The sequence below is a fragment of the Hyla sarda genome, unplaced genomic scaffold (assembly GCF_029499605.1).
Source record: "Hyla sarda isolate aHylSar1 unplaced genomic scaffold, aHylSar1.hap1 scaffold_564, whole genome shotgun sequence".
In the NCBI taxonomy this organism is placed as follows: domain Eukaryota; kingdom Metazoa; phylum Chordata; class Amphibia; order Anura; family Hylidae; genus Hyla; species Hyla sarda.
This window is the reverse complement of record NW_026610576.1, coordinates 139,691-163,230: the sequence shown is the minus strand read 5'-3', so window position 1 is coordinate 163,230 and position 23,540 is coordinate 139,691. Positions and strand designations below refer to the sequence as shown.

Below are 23,540 nucleotides of genomic sequence, written 5' to 3'. Positions count from 1 at the left end.
ATAGGTTGTCAAATAACCCGGATTTAACCCACACAGGTAAGTCCAATGGGGTGCAGGCATGTCCTCTATGCTTACAGCTTCCCGTGGGTGTTGGTTTGATACCGTTTGGGGACAGCCAAGGAGGCATCTGCAGGCAACAAAGGTAGGTGTGTGCTTGTGTGTGTGTTTCCTATGCAGATCCTAAGCCCAGTGTCACATGCAAGTAGGAGGAGTAAGAAGGGTTCCTGGCAAATCCGGGTTATGGATTGCATTTAAAAAGGCCCCGTGGGAGTGCAATGGGCCCCTGTCTTGCTGCTTAGCAATAATGGTATGGGTTTAGGTTCTGCTGTGTGTACTGGTGGTTGACTGCCCCCCAGCCCAGAGTGTGCATGGAAAATTGTCTGGCAGCCTCCCTGACAGCAAGCAGTGATAGTGCCCATGAAGGGGACCTTGTTGGGCCCGCCCCTTTCACGGTTATCGCTTCTCGGCCTTTTGGCTAAGATCAAGTGTAGTATCTGTTCTTATCAGTTTAATATCTGATACGTCCCCTATCTGGGGACCATATATTAAATGGATTTTTGAGAACGGGGGCCGATTTCGAAGCTTGCTTCCGTCGCCCTATGCATTGACCCGATATGGCAGTATCTTCGGGTACAGTGCACCACCCCCTTACAGGGTTAAAAAGAAAGATTCCTACTTTCATTGCTACCTGCTTGCTGGCTAGCCAGCTAGCCAGCCCTGTGGGCCTTGCTGCTGCTGCTGCAGCCAAAAAACAAAAGGTGGTGCTGCTGCTGCTTCTGCTGCTTCTGCTTCTGCTTGTGTCTGGCCGCTGTTGGAGCGTCCAGGCACAGGACTTCTGCTGCTGCTGACTAAATGGCCTCCTTAATTGGATCATTTGAGTAGCCAGCACACCTGTGCAGGTAGGGCATGACATGATAGGCAGCTGCCTTGATAGCGGGTGGGTGCTGAATGTTCCTAATTGACAAAATAAGATTAATGCTTATGAAGAAATATAAAATCTCATCCCTTCCCCAATATCGCGCCACACCCCTACCCCTTAATTCCCTGGTTGAACTTGATGGACATATGTCTTTTTTCGACCGTACTAACTATGTAACTATGTAACATAACATGGGGGGGGTCTCCTGGCTGTTCACACAGGTGTGTCATTGCTGTACATTGACCATGCATTGCTTCTGTGGTATTGCAAAGGCAAAGACAAATGCTTCCAGCCATCCATTGCACTAATGGATTGGTCATCAGCTGGCTGTCTATGTCCCGCATCAATATAGACCAAAGTACAGAGGGTTAGGCTATGCTATTGTGCACCTACCTGATGCATCAGAAGGTGCGAGGCCCTTGCTAAATTCTGTGCACAGACTTTGAGATCTATACTTTAGACTGTATCTAAACCTGCTCCAACATGGACTGACATTCTGGCCTACTTTCAGCCGATGCGACTTGTCTGTCGCTGAACAGTCGCTTTTTATGTATTCAGCACCTATGTATAATGTTGTAAAAATGCTCTAGAAGCTAAAGTCGCAGAAATGTCACACATATTTGGCCTGCAACTTTCTGTGCGACAAATTCAGACAGGAAAAATCAGTATAAATCCTTAGAAAATTATCCCCCAGTGTCTCCATCTGCTGGCGGTATTGAATAAGCATTGCTGCACTGATGGGGTATGCATTAGACGAAAAAAAAGAAGAAAAAGAAGAATAATACGCCCAGAAAAGAGGCGAAAAGGAGAAAAACGTAAAAAAACGTGAAAAAAAAGTAAGAGGAAGAGAAGGGAAAAAAAGGTGGAAATGGGTTTAAAAGTGATTTCGGCGGAGAAATATATATATATATATATATATATATATATATATATATATATATATATATACGCGCACACACACACATATATATAAACGTATTCTCCGTTGAGATATTGCAGCCGCTGCTGTGTCCAGGCCCAGGAGCCTTAGCACTGTGCTGTGATGTCACTCAATACCACTGACATCACTAGGTGTAAACAACATCTCTCCTTTGCTGTGTATGTGACTATGGAGCTGTTTGGTGATGTCGTCTATTATGGCCTTCATAGAAGCAACAGGAGATTGTTGCATCCATCTAGAACCCTCAGAACTACAGTGCTATGATGTCACTCACTTCCACAGGCCTTGCAGAGTGTAAACAACAACAACCCAGCTTTGTTGTGTATGTAACCATAGGGATTTGTGATGTCACCTAGAACCTTCACAGCAGCGACAGCTTTATGAGGAGCATCAGCACTGCTCTGCCTGAGCAGAACCATCACCGCCATAGGTTGTCAAATAACCCGGATTTAACCCACACAGGTAAGTCCAATGGGGTGCAGGCATGTCCTCTATGCTTACAGCTTCCCGTGGGTGTTGGTTTGATACCGTTTGGGGACAGCCAAGGAGGCATCTGCAGGCAACAAAGGTAGGTGTGTGCTTGTGTGTGTGTTTCCTATGCAGATCCTAAGCCCAGTGTCACATGCAAGTAGGAGGAGTAAGAAGGGTTCCTGGCAAATCCGGGTTATGGATTGCATTTAAAAAGGCCCCGTGGGAGTGCAATGGGCCCCTGTCTTGCTGCTTAGCAATAATGGTATGGGTTTAGGTTCTGCTGTGTGTACTGGTGGTTGACTGCCCCCCAGCCCAGAGTGTGCATGGAAAATTGTCTGGCAGCCTCCCTGACAGCAAGCAGTGATAGTGCCCATGAAGGGGACCTTGTTGGGCCCGCCCCTTTCACGGTTATCGCTTCTCGGCCTTTTGGCTAAGATCAAGTGTAGTATCTGTTCTTATCAGTTTAATATCTGATACGTCCCCTATCTGGGGACCATATATTAAATGGATTTTTGAGAACGGGGGCCGATTTCGAAGCTTGCTTCCGTCGCCCTATGCATTGACCCGATATGGCAGTATCTTCGGGTACAGTGCACCACCCCCTTACAGGGTTAAAAAGAAAGATTCCTACTTTCATTGCTACCTGCTTGCTGGCTAGCCAGCTAGCCAGCCCTGTGGGCCTTGCTGCTGCTGCTGCAGCCAAAAAACAAAAGGTGGTGCTGCTGCTGCTTCTGCTGCTTCTGCTTCTGCTTGTGTCTGGCCGCTGTTGGAGCGTCCAGGCACAGGACTTCTGCTGCTGCTGACTAAATGGCCTCCTTAATTGGATCATTTGAGTAGCCAGCACACCTGTGCAGGTAGGGCATGACATGATAGGCAGCTGCCTTGATAGCGGGTGGGTGCTGAATGTTCCTAATTGACAAAATAAGATTAATGCTTATGAAGAAATATAAAATCTCATCCCTTCCCCAATATCGCGCCACACCCCTACCCCTTAATTCCCTGGTTGAACTTGATGGACATATGTCTTTTTTCGACCGTACTAACTATGTAACTATGTAACATAACATGGGGGGGGTCTCCTGGCTGTTCACACAGGTGTGTCATTGCTGTACATTGACCATGCATTGCTTCTGTGGTATTGCAAAGGCAAAGACAAATGCTTCCAGCCATCCATTGCACTAATGGATTGGTCATCAGCTGGCTGTCTATGTCCCGCATCAATATAGACCAAAGTACAGAGGGTTAGGCTATGCTATTGTGCACCTACCTGATGCATCAGAAGGTGCGAGGCCCTTGCTAAATTCTGTGCACAGACTTTGAGATCTATACTTTAGACTGTATCTAAACCTGCTCCAACATGGACTGACATTCTGGCCTACTTTCAGCCGATGCGACTTGTCTGTCGCTGAACAGTCGCTTTTTATGTATTCAGCACCTATGTATAATGTTGTAAAAATGCTCTAGAAGCTAAAGTCGCAGAAATGTCACACATATTTGGCCTGCAACTTTCTGTGCGACAAATTCAGACAGGAAAAATCAGTATAAATCCTTAGAAAATTATCCCCCAGTGTCTCCATCTGCTGGCGGTATTGAATAAGCATTGCTGCACTGATGGGGTATGCATTAGACGAAAAAAAAGAAGAAAAAGAAGAATAATACGCCCAGAAAAGAGGCGAAAAGGAGAAAAACGTAAAAAAACGTGAAAAAAAAGTAAGAGGAAGAGAAGGGAAAAAAAGGTGGAAATGGGTTTAAAAGTGATTTCGGCGGAGAAATATATATATATATATATATATATATATATATATATATATATATACGCGCACACACACACATATATATAAACGTATTCTCCGTTGAGATATTGCAGCCGCTGCTGTGTCCAGGCCCAGGAGCCTTAGCACTGTGCTGTGATGTCACTCAATACCACTGACATCACTAGGTGTAAACAACATCTCTCCTTTGCTGTGTATGTGACTATGGAGCTGTTTGGTGATGTCGTCTATTATGGCCTTCATAGAAGCAACAGGAGATTGTTGCATCCATCTAGAACCCTCAGAACTACAGTGCTATGATGTCACTCACTTCCACAGGCCTTGCAGAGTGTAAACAACAACAACCCAGCTTTGTTGTGTATGTAACCATAGGGATTTGTGATGTCACCTAGAACCTTCACAGCAGCGACAGCTTTATGAGGAGCATCAGCACTGCTCTGCCTGAGCAGAACCATCACCGCCATAGGTTGTCAAATAACCCGGATTTAACCCACACAGGTAAGTCCAATGGGGTGCAGGCATGTCCTCTATGCTTACAGCTTCCCGTGGGTGTTGGTTTGATACCGTTTGGGGACAGCCAAGGAGGCATCTGCAGGCAACAAAGGTAGGTGTGTGCTTGTGTGTGTGTTTCCTATGCAGATCCTAAGCCCAGTGTCACATGCAAGTAGGAGGAGTAAGAAGGGTTCCTGGCAAATCCGGGTTATGGATTGCATTTAAAAAGGCCCCGTGGGAGTGCAATGGGCCCCTGTCTTGCTGCTTAGCAATAATGGTATGGGTTTAGGTTCTGCTGTGTGTACTGGTGGTTGACTGCCCCCCAGCCCAGAGTGTGCATGGAAAATTGTCTGGCAGCCTCCCTGACAGCAAGCAGTGATAGTGCCCATGAAGGGGACCTTGTTGGGCCCGCCCCTTTCACGGTTATCGCTTCTCGGCCTTTTGGCTAAGATCAAGTGTAGTATCTGTTCTTATCAGTTTAATATCTGATACGTCCCCTATCTGGGGACCATATATTAAATGGATTTTTGAGAACGGGGGCCGATTTCGAAGCTTGCTTCCGTCGCCCTATGCATTGACCCGATATGGCAGTATCTTCGGGTACAGTGCACCACCCCCTTACAGGGTTAAAAAGAAAGATTCCTACTTTCATTGCTACCTGCTTGCTGGCTAGCCAGCTAGCCAGCCCTGTGGGCCTTGCTGCTGCTGCTGCAGCCAAAAAACAAAAGGTGGTGCTGCTGCTGCTTCTGCTGCTTCTGCTTCTGCTTGTGTCTGGCCGCTGTTGGAGCGTCCAGGCACAGGACTTCTGCTGCTGCTGACTAAATGGCCTCCTTAATTGGATCATTTGAGTAGCCAGCACACCTGTGCAGGTAGGGCATGACATGATAGGCAGCTGCCTTGATAGCGGGTGGGTGCTGAATGTTCCTAATTGACAAAATAAGATTAATGCTTATGAAGAAATATAAAATCTCATCCCTTCCCCAATATCGCGCCACACCCCTACCCCTTAATTCCCTGGTTGAACTTGATGGACATATGTCTTTTTTCGACCGTACTAACTATGTAACTATGTAACATAACATGGGGGGGGTCTCCTGGCTGTTCACACAGGTGTGTCATTGCTGTACATTGACCATGCATTGCTTCTGTGGTATTGCAAAGGCAAAGACAAATGCTTCCAGCCATCCATTGCACTAATGGATTGGTCATCAGCTGGCTGTCTATGTCCCGCATCAATATAGACCAAAGTACAGAGGGTTAGGCTATGCTATTGTGCACCTACCTGATGCATCAGAAGGTGCGAGGCCCTTGCTAAATTCTGTGCACAGACTTTGAGATCTATACTTTAGACTGTATCTAAACCTGCTCCAACATGGACTGACATTCTGGCCTACTTTCAGCCGATGCGACTTGTCTGTCGCTGAACAGTCGCTTTTTATGTATTCAGCACCTATGTATAATGTTGTAAAAATGCTCTAGAAGCTAAAGTCGCAGAAATGTCACACATATTTGGCCTGCAACTTTCTGTGCGACAAATTCAGACAGGAAAAATCAGTATAAATCCTTAGAAAATTATCCCCCAGTGTCTCCATCTGCTGGCGGTATTGAATAAGCATTGCTGCACTGATGGGGTATGCATTAGACGAAAAAAAAGAAGAAAAAGAAGAATAATACGCCCAGAAAAGAGGCGAAAAGGAGAAAAACGTAAAAAAACGTGAAAAAAAAGTAAGAGGAAGAGAAGGGAAAAAAAGGTGGAAATGGGTTTAAAAGTGATTTCGGCGGAGAAATATATATATATATATATATATATATATATATATATATATATATATATACGCGCACACACACACATATATATAAACGTATTCTCCGTTGAGATATTGCAGCCGCTGCTGTGTCCAGGCCCAGGAGCCTTAGCACTGTGCTGTGATGTCACTCAATACCACTGACATCACTAGGTGTAAACAACATCTCTCCTTTGCTGTGTATGTGACTATGGAGCTGTTTGGTGATGTCGTCTATTATGGCCTTCATAGAAGCAACAGGAGATTGTTGCATCCATCTAGAACCCTCAGAACTACAGTGCTATGATGTCACTCACTTCCACAGGCCTTGCAGAGTGTAAACAACAACAACCCAGCTTTGTTGTGTATGTAACCATAGGGATTTGTGATGTCACCTAGAACCTTCACAGCAGCGACAGCTTTATGAGGAGCATCAGCACTGCTCTGCCTGAGCAGAACCATCACCGCCATAGGTTGTCAAATAACCCGGATTTAACCCACACAGGTAAGTCCAATGGGGTGCAGGCATGTCCTCTATGCTTACAGCTTCCCGTGGGTGTTGGTTTGATACCGTTTGGGGACAGCCAAGGAGGCATCTGCAGGCAACAAAGGTAGGTGTGTGCTTGTGTGTGTGTTTCCTATGCAGATCCTAAGCCCAGTGTCACATGCAAGTAGGAGGAGTAAGAAGGGTTCCTGGCAAATCCGGGTTATGGATTGCATTTAAAAAGGCCCCGTGGGAGTGCAATGGGCCCCTGTCTTGCTGCTTAGCAATAATGGTATGGGTTTAGGTTCTGCTGTGTGTACTGGTGGTTGACTGCCCCCCAGCCCAGAGTGTGCATGGAAAATTGTCTGGCAGCCTCCCTGACAGCAAGCAGTGATAGTGCCCATGAAGGGGACCTTGTTGGGCCCGCCCCTTTCACGGTTATCGCTTCTCGGCCTTTTGGCTAAGATCAAGTGTAGTATCTGTTCTTATCAGTTTAATATCTGATACGTCCCCTATCTGGGGACCATATATTAAATGGATTTTTGAGAACGGGGGCCGATTTCGAAGCTTGCTTCCGTCGCCCTATGCATTGACCCGATATGGCAGTATCTTCGGGTACAGTGCACCACCCCCTTACAGGGTTAAAAAGAAAGATTCCTACTTTCATTGCTACCTGCTTGCTGGCTAGCCAGCTAGCCAGCCCTGTGGGCCTTGCTGCTGCTGCTGCAGCCAAAAAACAAAAGGTGGTGCTGCTGCTGCTTCTGCTGCTTCTGCTTCTGCTTGTGTCTGGCCGCTGTTGGAGCGTCCAGGCACAGGACTTCTGCTGCTGCTGACTAAATGGCCTCCTTAATTGGATCATTTGAGTAGCCAGCACACCTGTGCAGGTAGGGCATGACATGATAGGCAGCTGCCTTGATAGCGGGTGGGTGCTGAATGTTCCTAATTGACAAAATAAGATTAATGCTTATGAAGAAATATAAAATCTCATCCCTTCCCCAATATCGCGCCACACCCCTAGCCCTTAATTCCCTGGTTGAACTTGATGGACATATGTCTTTTTTCGACCGTACTAACTATGTAACTATGTAACATAACATGGGGGGGGTCTCCTGGCTGTTCACACAGGTGTGTCATTGCTGTACATTGACCATGCATTGCTTCTGTGGTATTGCAAAGGCAAAGACAAATGCTTCCAGCCATCCATTGCACTAATGGATTGGTCATCAGCTGGCTGTCTATGTCCCGCATCAATATAGACCAAAGTACAGAGGGTTAGGCTATGCTATTGTGCACCTACCTGATGCATCAGAAGGTGCGAGGCCCTTGCTAAATTCTGTGCACAGACTTTGAGATCTATACTTTAGACTGTATCTAAACCTGCTCCAACATGGACTGACATTCTGGCCTACTTTCAGCCGATGCGACTTGTCTGTCGCTGAACAGTCGCTTTTTATGTATTCAGCACCTATGTATAATGTTGTAAAAATGCTCTAGAAGCTAAAGTCGCAGAAATGTCACACATATTTGGCCTGCAACTTTCTGTGCGACAAATTCAGACAGGAAAAATCAGTATAAATCCTTAGAAAATTATCCCCCAGTGTCTCCATCTGCTGGCGGTATTGAATAAGCATTGCTGCACTGATGGGGTATGCATTAGACGAAAAAAAAGAAGAAAAAGAAGAATAATACGCCCAGAAAAGAGGCGAAAAGGAGAAAAATGTAAAAAAACTTGAAAAAAAAGTAAGAGGAAGAGAAGGGAAAAAAAGGTGGAAATGGGTTTAAAAGTGATTTCGGCGGAGAAATATATATATATATATATATATATATATATATATATATATATATATACGCGCACACACACACATATATATAAACGTATTCTCCGTTGAGATATTGCAGCCGCTGCTGTGTCCAGGCCCAGGAGCCTTAGCACTGTGCTGTGATGTCACTCAATACCACTGACATCACTAGGTGTAAACAACATCTCTCCTTTGCTGTGTATGTGACTATGGAGCTGTTTGGTGATGTCGTCTATTATGGCCTTCATAGAAGCAACAGGAGATTGTTGCATCCATCTAGAACCCTCAGAACTACAGTGCTATGATGTCACTCACTTCCACAGGCCTTGCAGAGTGTAAACAACAACAACCCAGCTTTGTTGTGTATGTAACCATAGGGATTTGTGATGTCACCTAGAACCTTCACAGCAGCGACAGCTTTATGAGGAGCATCAGCACTGCTCTGCCTGAGCAGAACCATCACCGCCATAGGTTGTCAAATAACCCGGATTTAACCCACACAGGTAAGTCCAATGGGGTGCAGGCATGTCCTCTATGCTTACAGCTTCCCGTGGGTGTTGGTTTGATACCGTTTGGGGACAGCCAAGGAGGCATCTGCAGGCAACAAAGGTAGGTGTGTGCTTGTGTGTGTGTTTCCTATGCAGATCCTAAGCCCAGTGTCACATGCAAGTAGGAGGAGTAAGAAGGGTTCCTGGCAAATCCGGGTTATGGATTGCATTTAAAAAGGCCCCGTGGGAGTGCAATGGGCCCCTGTCTTGCTGCTTAGCACTAATGGTATGGGTTTAGGTTCTGCTGTGTGTACTGGTGGTTGACTGCCCCCCAGCCCAGAGTGTGCATGGAAAATTGTCTGGCAGCCTCCCTGACAGCAAGCAGTGATAGTGCCCATGAAGGGGACCTTGTTGGGCCCGCCCCTTTCACGGTTATCGCTTCTCGGCCTTTTGGCTAAGATCAAGTGTAGTATCTGTTCTTATCAGTTTAATATCTGATACGTCCCCTATCTGGGGACCATATATTAAATGGATTTTTGAGAACGGGGGCCGATTTCGAAGCTTGCTTCCGTCGCCCTATGCATTGACCCGATATGGCAGTATCTTCGGGTACAGTGCACCACCCCCTTACAGGGTTAAAAAGAAAGATTCCTACTTTCATTGCTACCTGCTTGCTGGCTAGCCAGCTAGCCAGCCCTGTGGGCCTTGCTGCTGCTGCTGCAGCCAAAAAACAAAAGGTGGTGCTGCTGCTGCTTCTGCTGCTTCTGCTTCTGCTTGTGTCTGGCCGCTGTTGGAGCGTCCAGGCACAGGATTTCTGCTGCTGCTGACTAAATGGCCTCCTTAATTGGATCATTTGAGTAGCCAGCACACCTGTGCAGGTAGGGCATGACATGATAGGCAGCTGCCTTGATAGCGGGTGGGTGCTGAATGTTCCTAATTGACAAAATAAGATTAATGCTTATGAAGAAATATAAAATCTCATCCCTTCCCCAATATCGCGCCACACCCCTACCCCTTAATTCCCTGGTTGAACTTGATGGACATATGTCTTTTTTCGACCGTACTAACTATGTAACTATGTAACATAACATGGGGGGGGTCTCCTGGCTGTTCACACAGGTGTGTCATTGCTGTACATTGACCATGCATTGCTTCTGTGGTATTGCAAAGGCAAAGACAAATGCTTCCAGCCATCCATTGCACTAATGGATTGGTCATCAGCTGGCTGTCTATGTCCCGCATCAATATAGACCAAAGTACAGAGGGTTAGGCTATGCTATTGTGCACCTACCTGATGCATCAGAAGGTGCGAGGCCCTTGCTAAATTCTGTGCACAGACTTTGAGATCTATACTTTAGACTGTATCTAAACCTGCTCCAACATGGACTGACATTCTGGCCTACTTTCAGCCGATGCGACTTGTCTGTCGCTGAACAGTCGCTTTTTATGTATTCAGCACCTATGTATAATGTTGTAAAAATGCTCTAGAAGCTAAAGTCGCAGAAATGTCACACATATTTGGCCTGCAACTTTCTGTGCGACAAATTCAGACAGGAAAAATCAGTATAAATCCTTAGAAAATTATCCCCCAGTGTCTCCATCTGCTGGCGGTATTGAATAAGCATTGCTGCACTGATGGGGTATGCATTAGACGAAAAAAAAGAAGAAAAAGAAGAATAATACGCCCAGAAAAGAGGCGAAAAGGAGAAAAACGTAAAAAAACGTGAAAAAAAAGTAAGAGGAAGAGAAGGGAAAAAAAGGTGGAAATGGGTTTAAAAGTGATTTCGGCGGAGAAATATATATATATATATATATATATATATATATATATATATACGCGCACACACACACATATATATAAACGTATTCTCCGTTGAGATATTGCAGCCGCTGCTGTGTCCAGGCCCAGGAGCCTTAGCACTGTGCTGTGATGTCACTCAATACCACTGACATCACTAGGTGTAAACAACATCTCTCCTTTGCTGTGTATGTGACTATGGAGCTGTTTGGTGATGTCGTCTATTATGGCCTTCATAGAAGCAACAGGAGATTGTTGCATCCATCTAGAACCCTCAGAACTACAGTGCTATGATGTCACTCACTTCCACAGGCCTTGCAGAGTGTAAACAACAACAACCCAGCTTTGTTGTGTATGTAACCATAGGGATTTGTGATGTCACCTAGAACCTTCACAGCAGCGACAGCTTTATGAGGAGCATCAGCACTGCTCTGCCTGAGCAGAACCATCACCGCCATAGGTTGTCAAATAACCCGGATTTAACCCACACAGGTAAGTCCAATGGGGTGCAGGCATGTCCTCTATGCTTACAGCTTCCCGTGGGTGTTGGTTTGATACCGTTTGGGGACAGCCAAGGAGGCATCTGCAGGCAACAAAGGTAGGTGTGTGCTTGTGTGTGTGTTTCCTATGCAGATCCTAAGCCCAGTGTCACATGCAAGTAGGAGGAGTAAGAAGGGTTCCTGGCAAATCCGGGTTATGGATTGCATTTAAAAAGGCCCCGTGGGAGTGCAATGGGCCCCTGTCTTGCTGCTTAGCAATAATGGTATGGGTTTAGGTTCTGCTGTGTGTACTGGTGGTTGACTGCCCCCCAGCCCAGAGTGTGCATGGAAAATTGTCTGGCAGCCTCCCTGACAGCAAGCAGTGATAGTGCCCATGAAGGGGACCTTGTTGGGCCCGCCCCTTTCACGGTTATCGCTTCTCGGCCTTTTGGCTAAGATCAAGTGTAGTATCTGTTCTTATCAGTTTAATATCTGATACGTCCCCTATCTGGGGACCATATATTAAATGGATTTTTGAGAACGGGGGCCGATTTCGAAGCTTGCTTCCGTCGCCCTATGCATTGACCCGATATGGCAGTATCTTCGGGTACAGTGCACCACCCCCTTACAGGGTTAAAAAGAAAGATTCCTACTTTCATTGCTACCTGCTTGCTGGCTAGCCAGCTAGCCAGCCCTGTGGGCCTTGCTGCTGCTGCTGCTGCAGCCAAAAAACAAAAGGTGGTGCTGCTGCTGCTTCTGCTGCTTCTGCTTCTGCTTGTGTCTGGCCGCTGTTGGAGCGTCCAGGCACAGGACTTCTGCTGCTGCTGACTAAATGGCCTCCTTAATTGGATCATTTGAGTAGCCAGCACACCTGTGCAGGTAGGGCATGACATGATAGGCAGCTGCCTTGATAGCGGGTGGGTGCTGAATGTTCCTAATTGACAAAATAAGATTAATGCTTATGAAGAAATATAAAATCTCATCCCTTCCCCAATATCGCGCCACACCCCTACCCCTTAATTCCCTGGTTGAACTTGATGGACATATGTCTTTTTTCGACCGTACTAACTATGTAACTATGTAACATAACATGGGGGGGGTCTCCTGGCTGTTCACACAGGTGTGTCATTGCTGTACATTGACCATGCATTGCTTCTGTGGTATTGCAAAGGCAAAGACAAATGCTTCCAGCCATCCATTGCACTAATGGATTGGTCATCAGCTGGCTGTCTATGTCCCGCATCAATATAGACCAAAGTACAGAGGGTTAGGCTATGCTATTGTGCACCTACCTGATGCATCAGAAGGTGCGAGGCCCTTGCTAAATTCTGTGCACAGACTTTGAGATCTATACTTTAGACTGTATCTAAACCTGCTCCAACATGGACTGACATTCTGGCCTACTTTCAGCCGATGCGACTTGTCTGTCGCTGAACAGTCGCTTTTTATGTATTCAGCACCTATGTATAATGTTGTAAAAATGCTCTAGAAGCTAAAGTCGCAGAAATGTCACACATATTTGGCCTGCAACTTTCTGTGCGACAAATTCAGACAGGAAAAATCAGTATAAATCCTTAGAAAATTATCCCCCAGTGTCTCCATCTGCTGGCGGTATTGAATAAGCATTGCTGCACTGATGGGGTATGCATTAGACGAAAAAAAAGAAGAAAAAGAAGAATAATACGCCCAGAAAAGAGGCGAAAAGGAGAAAAACGTAAAAAAACGTGAAAAAAAGTAAGAGGAAGAGAAGGGAAAAAAAGGTGGAAATGGGTTTAAAAGTGATTTCGGCGGAGAAATATATATATATATATATATATATATATATATATATATATATATACGCGCACACACACACATATATATAAACGTATTCTCCGTTGAGATATTGCAGCCGCTGCTGTGTCCAGGCCCAGGAGCCTTAGCACTGTGCTGTGATGTCACTCAATACCACTGACATCACTAGGTGTAAACAACATCTCTCCTTTGCTGTGTATGTGACTATGGAGCTGTTTGGTGATGTCGTCTATTATGGCCTTCATAGAAGCAACAGGAGATTGTTGCATCCATCTAGAACCCTCAGAACTACAGTGCTATGATGTCACTCACTTCCACAGGCCTTGCAGAGTGTAAACAACAACAACCCAGCTTTGTTGTGTATGTAACCATAGGGATTTGTGATGTCACCTAGAACCTTCACAGCAGCGACAGCTTTATGAGGAGCATCAGCACTGCTCTGCCTGAGCAGAACCATCACCGCCATAGGTTGTCAAATAACCCGGATTTAACCCACACAGGTAAGTCCAATGGGGTGCAGGCATGTCCTCTATGCTTACAGCTTCCCGTGGGTGTTGGTTTGATACCGTTTGGGGACAGCCAAGGAGGCATCTGCAGGCAACAAAGGTAGGTGTGTGCTTGTGTGTGTGTTTCCTATGCAGATCCTAAGCCCAGTGTCACATGCAAGTAGGAGGAGTAAGAAGGGTTCCTGGCAAATCCGGGTTATGGATTGCATTTAAAAAGGCCCCGTGGGAGTGCAATGGGCCCCTGTCTTGCTGCTTAGCAATAATGGTATGGGTTTAGGTTCTGCTGTGTGTACTGGTGGTTGACTGCCCCCCAGCCCAGAGTGTGCATGGAAAATTGTCTGGCAGCCTCCCTGACAGCAAGCAGTGATAGTGCCCATGAAGGGGACCTTGTTGGGCCCGCCCCTTTCACGGTTATCGCTTCTCGGCCTTTTGGCTAAGATCAAGTGTAGTATCTGTTCTTATCAGTTTAATATCTGATACGTCCCCTATCTGGGGACCATATATTAAATGGATTTTTGAGAACGGGGGCCGATTTCGAAGCTTGCTTCCGTCGCCCTATGCATTGACCCGATATGGCAGTATCTTCGGGTACAGTGCACCACCCCCTTACAGGGTTAAAAAGAAAGATTCCTACTTTCATTGCTACCTGCTTGCTGGCTAGCCAGCTAGCCAGCCCTGTGGGCCTTGCTGCTGCTGCTGCAGCCAAAAAACAAAAGGTGGTGCTGCTGCTGCTTCTGCTGCTTCTGCTTCTGCTTGTGTCTGGCCGCTGTTGGAGCGTCCAGGCACAGGACTTCTGCTGCTGCTGACTAAATGGCCTCCTTAATTGGATCATTTGAGTAGCCAGCACACCTGTGCAGGTAGGGCATGACATGATAGGCAGCTGCCTTGATAGCGGGTGGGTGCTGAATGTTCCTAATTGACAAAATAAGATTAATGCTTATGAAGAAATATAAAATCTCATCCCTTCCCCAATATCGCGCCACACCCCTACCCCTTAATTCCCTGGTTGAACTTGATGGACATATGTCTTTTTTCGACCGTACTAACTATGTAACTATGTAACATAACATGGGGGGGGTCTCCTGGCTGTTCACACAGGTGTGTCATTGCTGTACATTGACCATGCATTGCTTCTGTGGTATTGCAAAGGCAAAGACAAATGCTTCCAGCCATCCATTGCACTAATGGATTGGTCATCAGCTGGCTGTCTATGTCCCGCATCAATATAGACCAAAGTACAGAGGGTTAGGCTATGCTATTGTGCACCTACCTGATGCATCAGAAGGTGCGAGGCCCTTGCTAAATTCTGTGCACAGACTTTGAGATCTATACTTTAGACTGTATCTAAACCTGCTCCAACATGGACTGACATTCTGGCCTACTTTCAGCCGATGCGACTTGTCTGTCGCTGAACAGTCGCTTTTTATGTATTCAGCACCTATGTATAATGTTGTAAAAATGCTCTAGAAGCTAAAGTCGCAGAAATGTCACACATATTTGGCCTGCAACTTTCTGTGCGACAAATTCAGACAGGAAAAATCAGTATAAATCCTTAGAAAATTATCCCCCAGTGTCTCCATCTGCTGGCGGTATTGAATAAGCATTGCTGCACTGATGGGGTATGCATTAGACGAAAAAAAAGAAGAAAAAGAAGAATAATACGCCCAGAAAAGAGGCGAAAAGGAGAAAAACGTAAAAAAACGTGAAAAAAAAGTAAGAGGAAGAGAAGGGAAAAAAAGGTGGAAATGGGTTTAAAAGTGATTTCGGCGGAGAAATATATATATATATATATATATATATATATATATATATATATATACGCGCACACACACACATATATATAAACGTATTCTCCGTTGAGATATTGCAGCCGCTGCTGTGTCCAGGCCCAGGAGCCTTAGCACTGTGCTGTGATGTCACTCAATACCACTGACATCACTAGGTGTAAACAACATCTCTCCTTTGCTGTGTATGTGACTATGGAGCTGTTTGGTGATGTCGTCTATTATGGCCTTCATAGAAGCAACAGGAGATTGTTGCATCCATCTAGAACCCTCAGAACTACAGTGCTATGATGTCACTCACTTCCACAGGCCTTGCAGAGTGTAAACAACAACAACCCAGCTTTGTTGTGTATGTAACCATAGGGATTTGTGATGTCACCTAGAACCTTCACAGCAGCGACAGCTTTATGAGGAGCATCAGCACTGCTCTGCCTGAGCAGAACCATCACCGCCATAGGTTGTCAAATAACCCGGATTTAACCCACACAGGTAAGTCCAATGGGGTGCAGGCATGTCCTCTATGCTTACAGCTTCCCGTGGGTGTTGGTTTGATACCGTTTGGGGACAGCCAAGGAGGCATCTGCAGGCAACAAAGGTAGGTGTGTGCTTGTGTGTGTGTTTCCTATGCAGATCCTAAGCCCAGTGTCACATGCAAGTAGGAGGAGTAAGAAGGGTTCCTGGCAAATCCGGGTTATGGATTGCATTTAAAAAGGCCCCGTGGGAGTGCAATGGGCCCCTGTCTTGCTGCTTAGCAATAATGGTATGGGTTTAGGTTCTGCTGTGTGTACTGGTGGTTGACTGCCCCCCAGCCCAGAGTGTGCATGGAAAATTGTCTGGCAGCCTCCCTGACAGCAAGCAGTGATAGTGCCCATGAAGGGGACCTTGTTGGGCCCGCCCCTTTCACGGTTATCGCTTCTCGGCCTTTTGGCTAAGATCAAGTGTAGTATCTGTTCTTATCAGTTTAATATCTGATACGTCCCCTATCTGGGGACCATATATTAAATGGATTTTTGAGAACGGGGGCCGATTTCGAAGCTTGCTTCCGTCGCCCTATGCATTGACCCGATATGGCAGTATCTTCGGGTACAGTGCACCACCCCCTTACAGGGTTAAAAAGAAAGATTCCTACTTTCATTGCTACCTGCTTGCTGGCTAGCCAGCTAGCCAGCCCTGTGGGCCTTGCTGCTGCTGCTGCAGCCAAAAAACAAAAGGTGGTGCTGCTGCTGCTTCTGCTGCTTCTGCTTCTGCTTGTGTCTGGCCGCTGTTGGAGCGTCCAGGCACAGGACTTCTGCTGCTGCTGACTAAATGGCCTCCTTAATTGGATCATTTGAGTAGCCAGCACACCTGTGCAGGTAGGGCATGACATGATAGGCAGCTGCCTTGATAGCGGGTGGGTGCTGAATGTTCCTAATTGACAAAATAAGATTAATGCTTATGAAGAAATATAAAATCTCATCCCTTCCCCAATATCGCGCCACACCCCTACCCCTTAATTCCCTGGTTGAACTTGATGGACATATGTCTTTTTTCGACCGTACTAACTATGTAACTATGTAACATAACATGGGGGGGGTCCTGGCTGTTCACACAGGTGTGGTCATTGCTGTACATTGGACCATGCATTGCTTCTGTGGTATTGCAAAGGCAAAGACAAATGCTTCCAGCCATCCATTGCACTAATGGATTGGTCATCAGCTGGCTGTCTATGTCCCGCATCAATATAGACCAAAGTACAGAGGGTTAGGCTATGCTATTGTGCACCTACCTGATGCATCAGAAGGTGCGAGGCCCTTGCTAAATTCTGTGCACAGACTTTGAGATCTATACTTTAGACTGTATCTAAACCTGCTCCAACATGGACTGACATTCTGGCCTACTTTCAGCCGATGCGACTTGTCTGTCGCTGAACAGTCGCTTTTTATGTATTCAGCACCTATGTATAATGTTGTAAAAATGCTCTAGAAGCTAAAGTCGCAGAAATGTCACACATATTTGGCCTGCAACTTTCTGTGCGACAAATTCAGACAGGAAAAATCAGTATAAATCCTTAGAAAATTATCCCCCAGTGTCTCCATCTGCTGGCGGTATTGAATAAGCATTGCTGCACTGATGGGGTATGCATTAGACGAAAAAAAAGAAGAAAAAGAAGAATAATACGCCCAGAAAAGAGGCGAAAAGGAGAAAAACGTAAAAAAACGTGAAAAAAAAGTAAGAGGAAGAGAAGGGAAAAAAAGGTGGAAATGGGTTTAAAAGTGATTTCGGCGGAGAAATATATATATATATATATATATATATATATATATATATATACGCGCACACACACACATATATATAAACGTATTCTCCGTTGAGATATTGCAGCCGCTGCTGTGTCCAGGCCCAGGAGCCTTAGCACTGTGCTGTGATGTCACTCAATACCACTGACATCACTAGGTGTAAACAACATCTCTCCTTTGCTGTGTATGTGACTATGGAGCTGTTTGGTGATGTCGTCTATTATGGCCTTCATAGAAGCAACAGGAGATTGTTGAATCCATCTAGAACCCTCAGAACTACAGTGCTATGATGTCACTCACTTCCACAGGCCTTGCAGAGTGTAAACAACAACAACCCAGCTTTGTTGTGTATGTAACCATAGGGATTTGTGATGTCACCTAGAACCTTCACAGCAGCGACAGCTTTATGAGGAGCATCAGCACTGCTCTGCCTGAGCAGAACCATCACCGCCATAGGTTGTCAAATAACCCGGATTTAACCCACACAGGTAAGTCCAATGGGGTGCAGGCATGTCCTCTATGCTTACAGCTTCCCGTGGGTGTTGGTTTGATACCGTTTGGGGACAGCCAAGGAGGCATCTGCAGGCAACAAAGGTAGGTGTGTGCTTGTGTGTGTGTTTCCTATGCAGATCCTAAGCCCAGTGTCACATGCAAGTAGGAGGAGTAAGAAGGGTTCCTGGCAAATCCGGGTTATGGATTGCATTTAAAAAGGCCCCGTGGGAGTGCAATGGGCCCCTGTCTTGCTGCTTAGCAATAATGGTATGGGTTTAGGTTCTGCTGTGTGTACTGGTGGTTGACTGCCCCCCAGCCCAGAGTGTGCATGGAAAATTGTCTGGCAGCCTCCCTGACAGCAAGCAGTGATAGTGCCCATGAAGGGGACCTTGTTGGGCCCGCCCCTTTCACGGTTATCGCTTCTCGGCCTTTTGGCTAAGATCAAGTGTAGTATCTGTTCTTATCAGTTTAATATCTGATACGTCCCCTATCTGGGGACCATATATTAAATGGATTTTTGAGAACGGGGGCCGATTTCGAAGCTTGCTTCCGTCGCCCTATGCATTGACCCGATATGGCAGTATCTTCGGGTACAGTGCACCACCCCCTTACAGGGTTAAAAAGAAAGATTCCTACTTTCATTGCTACCTGCTTGCTGGCTAGCCAGCTAGCCAGCCCTGTGGGCCTTGCTGCTGCTGCTGCTGCAGCCAAAAAACAAAAGGTGGTGCTGCTGCTGCTTCTGCTGCTTCTGCTTCTGCTTGTGTCTGGCCGCTGTTGGAGCGTCCAGGCACAGGACTTCTGCTGCTGCTGACTAAATGGCCTCCTTAATTGGATCATTTGAGTAGCCAGCACACCTGTGCAGGTAGGGCATGACATGATAGGCAGCTGCCTTGATAGCGGGTGGGTGCTGAATGTTCCTAATTGACAAAATAAGATTAATGCTTATGAAGAAATATAAAATCTCATCCCTTCCCCAATATCGCGCCACACCCCTACCCCTTAATTCCCTGGTTGAACTTGATGGACATATGTCTTTTTTCGACCGTACTAACTATGTAACTATGTAACATAACATGGGGGGGGTCTCCTGGCTGTTCACACAGGTGTGTCATTGCTGTACATTGACCATGCATTGCTTCTGTGGTATTGCAAAGGCAAAGACAAATGCTTCCAGCCATCCATTGCACTAATGGATTGGTCATCAGCTGGCTGTCTATGTCCCGCATCAATATAGACCAAAGTACAGAGGGTTAGGCTATGCTATTGTGCACCTACCTGATGCATCAGAAGGTGCGAGGCCCTTGCTAAATTCTGTGCACAGACTTTGAGATCTATACTTTAGACTGTATCTAAACCTGCTCCAACATGGACTGACATTCTGGCCTACTTTCAGCCGATGCGACTTGTCTGTCGCTGAACAGTCGCTTTTTATGTATTCAGCACCTATGTATAATGTTGTAAAAATGCTCTAGAAGCTAAAGTCGCAGAAATGTCACACATATTTGGCCTGCAACTTTCTGTGCGACAAATTCAGACAGGAAAAATCAGTATAAATCCTTAGAAAATTATCCCCCAGTGTCTCCATCTGCTGGCGGTATTGAATAAGCATTGCTGCACTGATGGGGTATGCATTAGACGAAAAAAAAGAAGAAAAAGAAGAATAATACGCCCAGAAAAGAGGCGAAAAGGAGAAAAACGTAAAAAAACGTGAAAAAAAAGTAAGAGGAAGAGAAGGGAAAAAAAGGTGGAAATGGGTTTAAAAGTGATTTCGGCGGAGAAATATATATATATATATATATATATATATATATATATATATATACGCGCACACACACACATATATATAAACGTATTCTCCGTTGAGATATTGCAGCCGCTGCTGTGTCCAGGCCCAGGAGCCTTAGCACTGTGCTGTGATGTCACTCAATACCACTGACATCACTAGGTGTAAACAACATCTCTCCTTTGCTGTGTATGTGACTATGGAGCTGTTTGGTGATGTCGTCTATTATGGCCTTCATAGAAGCAACAGGAGATTGTTGCATCCATCTAGAACCCTCAGAACTACAGTGCTATGATGTCACTCACTTCCACAGGCCTTGCAGAGTGTAAACAACAACAACCCAGCTTTGTTGTGTATGTAACCATAGGGATTTGTGATGTCACCTAGAACCTTCACAGCAGCGACAGCTTTATGAGGAGCATCAGCACTGCTCTGCCTGAGCAGAACCATCACCGCCATAGGTTGTCAAATAACCCGGATTTAACCCACACAGGTAAGTCCAATGGGGTGCAGGCATGTCCTCTATGCTTACAGCTTCCCGTGGGTGTTGGTTTGATACCGTTTGGGGACAGCCAAGGAGGCATCTGCAGGCAACAAAGGTAGGTGTGTGCTTGTGTGTGTGTTTCCTATGCAGATCCTAAGCCCAGTGTCACATGCAAGTAGGAGGAGTAAGAAGGGTTCCTGGCAAATCCGGGTTATGGATTGCATTTAAAAAGGCCCCGTGGGAGTGCAATGGGCCCCTGTCTTGCTGCTTAGCAATAATGGTATGGGTTTAGGTTCTGCTGTGTGTACTGGTGGTTGACTGCCCCCCAGCCCAGAGTGTGCATGGAAAATTGTCTGGCAGCCTCCCTGACAGCAAGCAGTGATAGTGCCCATGAAGGGGACCTTGTTTGGCCCGCCCCTTTCACGGTTATCGCTTCTCGGCCTTTTGGCTAAGATCAAGTGTAGTATCTGTTCTTATCAGTTTAATATCTGATACGTCCCCTATCTGGGGACCATATATTAAATGGATTTTTGAGAACGGGGGCCGATTTCGAAGCTTGCTTCCGTCGCCCTATGCATTGACCCGATATGGCAGTATCTTCGGGTACAGTGCACCACCCCCTTACAGGGTTAAAAAGAAAGATTCCTACTTTCATTGCTACCTGCTTGCTGGCTAGCCAGCTAGCCAGCCCTGTGGGCCTTGCTGCTGCTGCTGCAGCCAAAAAACAAAAGGTGGTGCTGCTGCTGCTTCTGCTGCTTCTGCTTCTGCTTGTGTCTGGCCGCTGTTGGAGCGTCCAGGCACAGGACTTCTGCTGCTGCTGACTAAATGGCCTCCTTAATTGGATCATTTGAGTAGCCAGCACACCTGTGCAGGTAGGGCATGACATGATAGGCAGCTGCCTTGATAGCGGGTGGGTGCTGAATGTTCCTAATTGACAAAATAAGATTAATGCTTATGAAGAAATATAAAATCTCATCCCTTCCCCAATATCGCGCCACACCCCTACCCCTTAATTCCCTGGTTGAACTTGATGGACATATGTCTTTTTTCGACCGTACTAACTATGTAACTATGTAACATAACATGGGGGGGGTCTCCTGGCTGTTCACACAGGTGTGTCATTGCTGTACATTGACCATGCATTGCTTCTGTGGTATTGCAAAGGCAAAGACAAATGCTTCCAGCCATCCATTGCACTAATGGATTGGTCATCAGCTGGCTGTCTATGTCCCGCATCAATATAGACCAAAGTACAGAGGGTTAGGCTATGCTATTGTGCACCTACCTGATGCATCAGAAGGTGCGAGGCCCTTGCTAAATTCTGTGCACAGACTTTGAGATCTATACTTTAGACTGTATCTAAACCTGCTCCAACATGGACTGACATTCTGGCCTACTTTCAGCCGATGCGACTTGTCTGTCGCTGAACAGTCGCTTTTTATGTATTCAGCACCTATGTATAATGTTGTAAAAATGCTCTAGAAGCTAAAGTCGCAGAAATGTCACACATATTTGGCCTGCAACTTTCTGTGCGACAAATTCAGACAGGAAAAATCAGTATAAATCCTTAGAAAATTATCCCCCAGTGTCTCCATCTGCTGGCGGTATTGAATAAGCATTGCTGCACTGATGGGGTATGCATTAGACGAAAAAAAAGAAGAAAAAGAAGAATAATACGCCCAGAAAAGAGGCGAAAAGGAGAAAAACGTAAAAAAACGTGAAAAAAAAGTAAGAGGAAGAGAAGGGAAAAAAAGGTGGAAATGGGTTTAAAAGTGATTTCGGCGGAGAAATATATATATATATATATATATATATATATATATATATATATATATATACGCGCACACACACACATATATATAAACGTATTCTCCGTTGAGATATTGCAGCCGCTGCTGTGTCCAGGCCCAGGAGCCTTAGCACTGTGCTGTGATGTCACTCAATACCACTGACATCACTAGGTGTAAACAACATCTCTCCTTTGCTGTGTATGTGACTATGGAGCTGTTTGGTGATGTCGTCTATTATGGCCTTCATAGAAGCAACAGGAGATTGTTGCATCCATCTAGAACCCTCAGAACTACAGTGCTATGATGTCACTCACTTCCACAGGCCTTGCAGAGTGTAAACAACAACAACCCAGCTTTGTTGTGTATGTAACCATAGGGATTTGTGATGTCACCTAGAACCTTCACAGCAGCGACAGCTTTATGAGGAGCATCAGCACTGCTCTGCCTGAGCAGAACCATCATCGCCATAGGTTGTCAAATAACCCGGATTTAACCCACACAGGTAAGTCCAATGGGGTGCAGGCATGTCCTCTATGCTTACAGCTTCCCGTGGGTGTTGGTTTGATACCGTTTGGGGACAGCCAAGGAGGCATCTGCAGGCAACAAAGGTAGGTGTGTGCTTGTGTGTGTGTTTCCTATGCAGATCCTAAGCCCAGTGTCACATGCAAGTAGGAGGAGTAAGAAGGGTTCCTGGCAAATCCGGGTTATGGATTGCATTTAAAAAGGCCCCGTGGGAGTGCAATGGGCCCCTGTCTTGCTGCTTAGCAATAATGGTATGGGTTTAGGTTCTGCTGTGTGTACTGGTGGTTGACTGCCCCCCAGCCCAGAGTGTGCATGGAAAATTGTCTGGCAGCCTCCCTGACAGCAAGCAGTGATAGTGCCCATGAAGGGGACCTTGTTGGGCCCGCCCCTTTCACGGTTATCGCTTCTCGGCCTTTTGGCTAAGATCAAGTGTAGTATCTGTTCTTATCAGTTTAATATCTGATACGTCCCCTATCTGGGGACCATATATTAAATGGATTTTTGAGAACGGGGGCCGATTTCGAAGCTTGCTTCCGTCGCCCTATGCATTGACCCGATATGGCAGTATCTTCGGGTACAGTGCACCACCCCCTTACAGGGTTAAAAAGAAAGATTCCTACTTTCATTGCTACCTGCTTGCTGGCTAGCCAGCTAGCCAGCCCTGTGGGCCTTGCTGCTGCTGC

The 23,540-nt window shown here is 46.0% G+C and overlaps 11 non-coding genes across 11 annotated transcripts; all 11 read left to right on the top strand.

The window, feature by feature from the left end:
* Positions 1 to 455: 455 nt before the first annotated feature.
* LOC130339943 (U2 spliceosomal RNA) lies at positions 456 to 646 on the top strand. Its single transcript, XR_008880167.1, has one exon. It is a non-coding gene; the product is annotated as a U2 spliceosomal RNA (small nuclear RNA).
* Positions 647 to 2,740: 2,094 nt separating this feature from the next.
* LOC130339942 (U2 spliceosomal RNA) lies at positions 2,741 to 2,931 on the top strand. The gene has a single exon (XR_008880166.1). It is a non-coding gene; the product is annotated as a U2 spliceosomal RNA (small nuclear RNA).
* A 2,088-nt stretch (positions 2,932 to 5,019) lies between these two features.
* LOC130339941 (U2 spliceosomal RNA) lies at positions 5,020 to 5,210 on the top strand. The gene has a single exon (XR_008880165.1). It is a non-coding gene; the product is annotated as a U2 spliceosomal RNA (small nuclear RNA).
* A 2,092-nt stretch (positions 5,211 to 7,302) lies between these two features.
* On the top strand, positions 7,303 to 7,493 carry LOC130339940 (U2 spliceosomal RNA). The gene has a single exon (XR_008880164.1). It is a non-coding gene; the product is annotated as a U2 spliceosomal RNA (small nuclear RNA).
* Positions 7,494 to 9,583: 2,090 nt separating this feature from the next.
* LOC130339939 (U2 spliceosomal RNA) lies at positions 9,584 to 9,774 on the top strand. The gene has a single exon (XR_008880163.1). It is a non-coding gene; the product is annotated as a U2 spliceosomal RNA (small nuclear RNA).
* Positions 9,775 to 11,858: 2,084 nt separating this feature from the next.
* LOC130339936 (U2 spliceosomal RNA) lies at positions 11,859 to 12,049 on the top strand. The gene has a single exon (XR_008880161.1). It is a non-coding gene; the product is annotated as a U2 spliceosomal RNA (small nuclear RNA).
* A 2,090-nt stretch (positions 12,050 to 14,139) lies between these two features.
* Positions 14,140 to 14,330, top strand: LOC130339935 (U2 spliceosomal RNA). The gene has a single exon (XR_008880160.1). It is a non-coding gene; the product is annotated as a U2 spliceosomal RNA (small nuclear RNA).
* A 2,088-nt stretch (positions 14,331 to 16,418) lies between these two features.
* Positions 16,419 to 16,609, top strand: LOC130339934 (U2 spliceosomal RNA). The gene has a single exon (XR_008880159.1). It is a non-coding gene; the product is annotated as a U2 spliceosomal RNA (small nuclear RNA).
* Positions 16,610 to 18,693: 2,084 nt separating this feature from the next.
* LOC130339933 (U2 spliceosomal RNA) lies at positions 18,694 to 18,884 on the top strand. The gene has a single exon (XR_008880158.1). It is a non-coding gene; the product is annotated as a U2 spliceosomal RNA (small nuclear RNA).
* Positions 18,885 to 20,973: 2,089 nt separating this feature from the next.
* LOC130339932 (U2 spliceosomal RNA) lies at positions 20,974 to 21,164 on the top strand. Its single transcript, XR_008880157.1, has one exon. It is a non-coding gene; the product is annotated as a U2 spliceosomal RNA (small nuclear RNA).
* A 2,092-nt stretch (positions 21,165 to 23,256) lies between these two features.
* On the top strand, positions 23,257 to 23,447 carry LOC130340031 (U2 spliceosomal RNA). Its single transcript, XR_008880240.1, has one exon. It is a non-coding gene; the product is annotated as a U2 spliceosomal RNA (small nuclear RNA).
* The last annotated feature ends 93 nt before the right edge of the window (positions 23,448 to 23,540 follow it).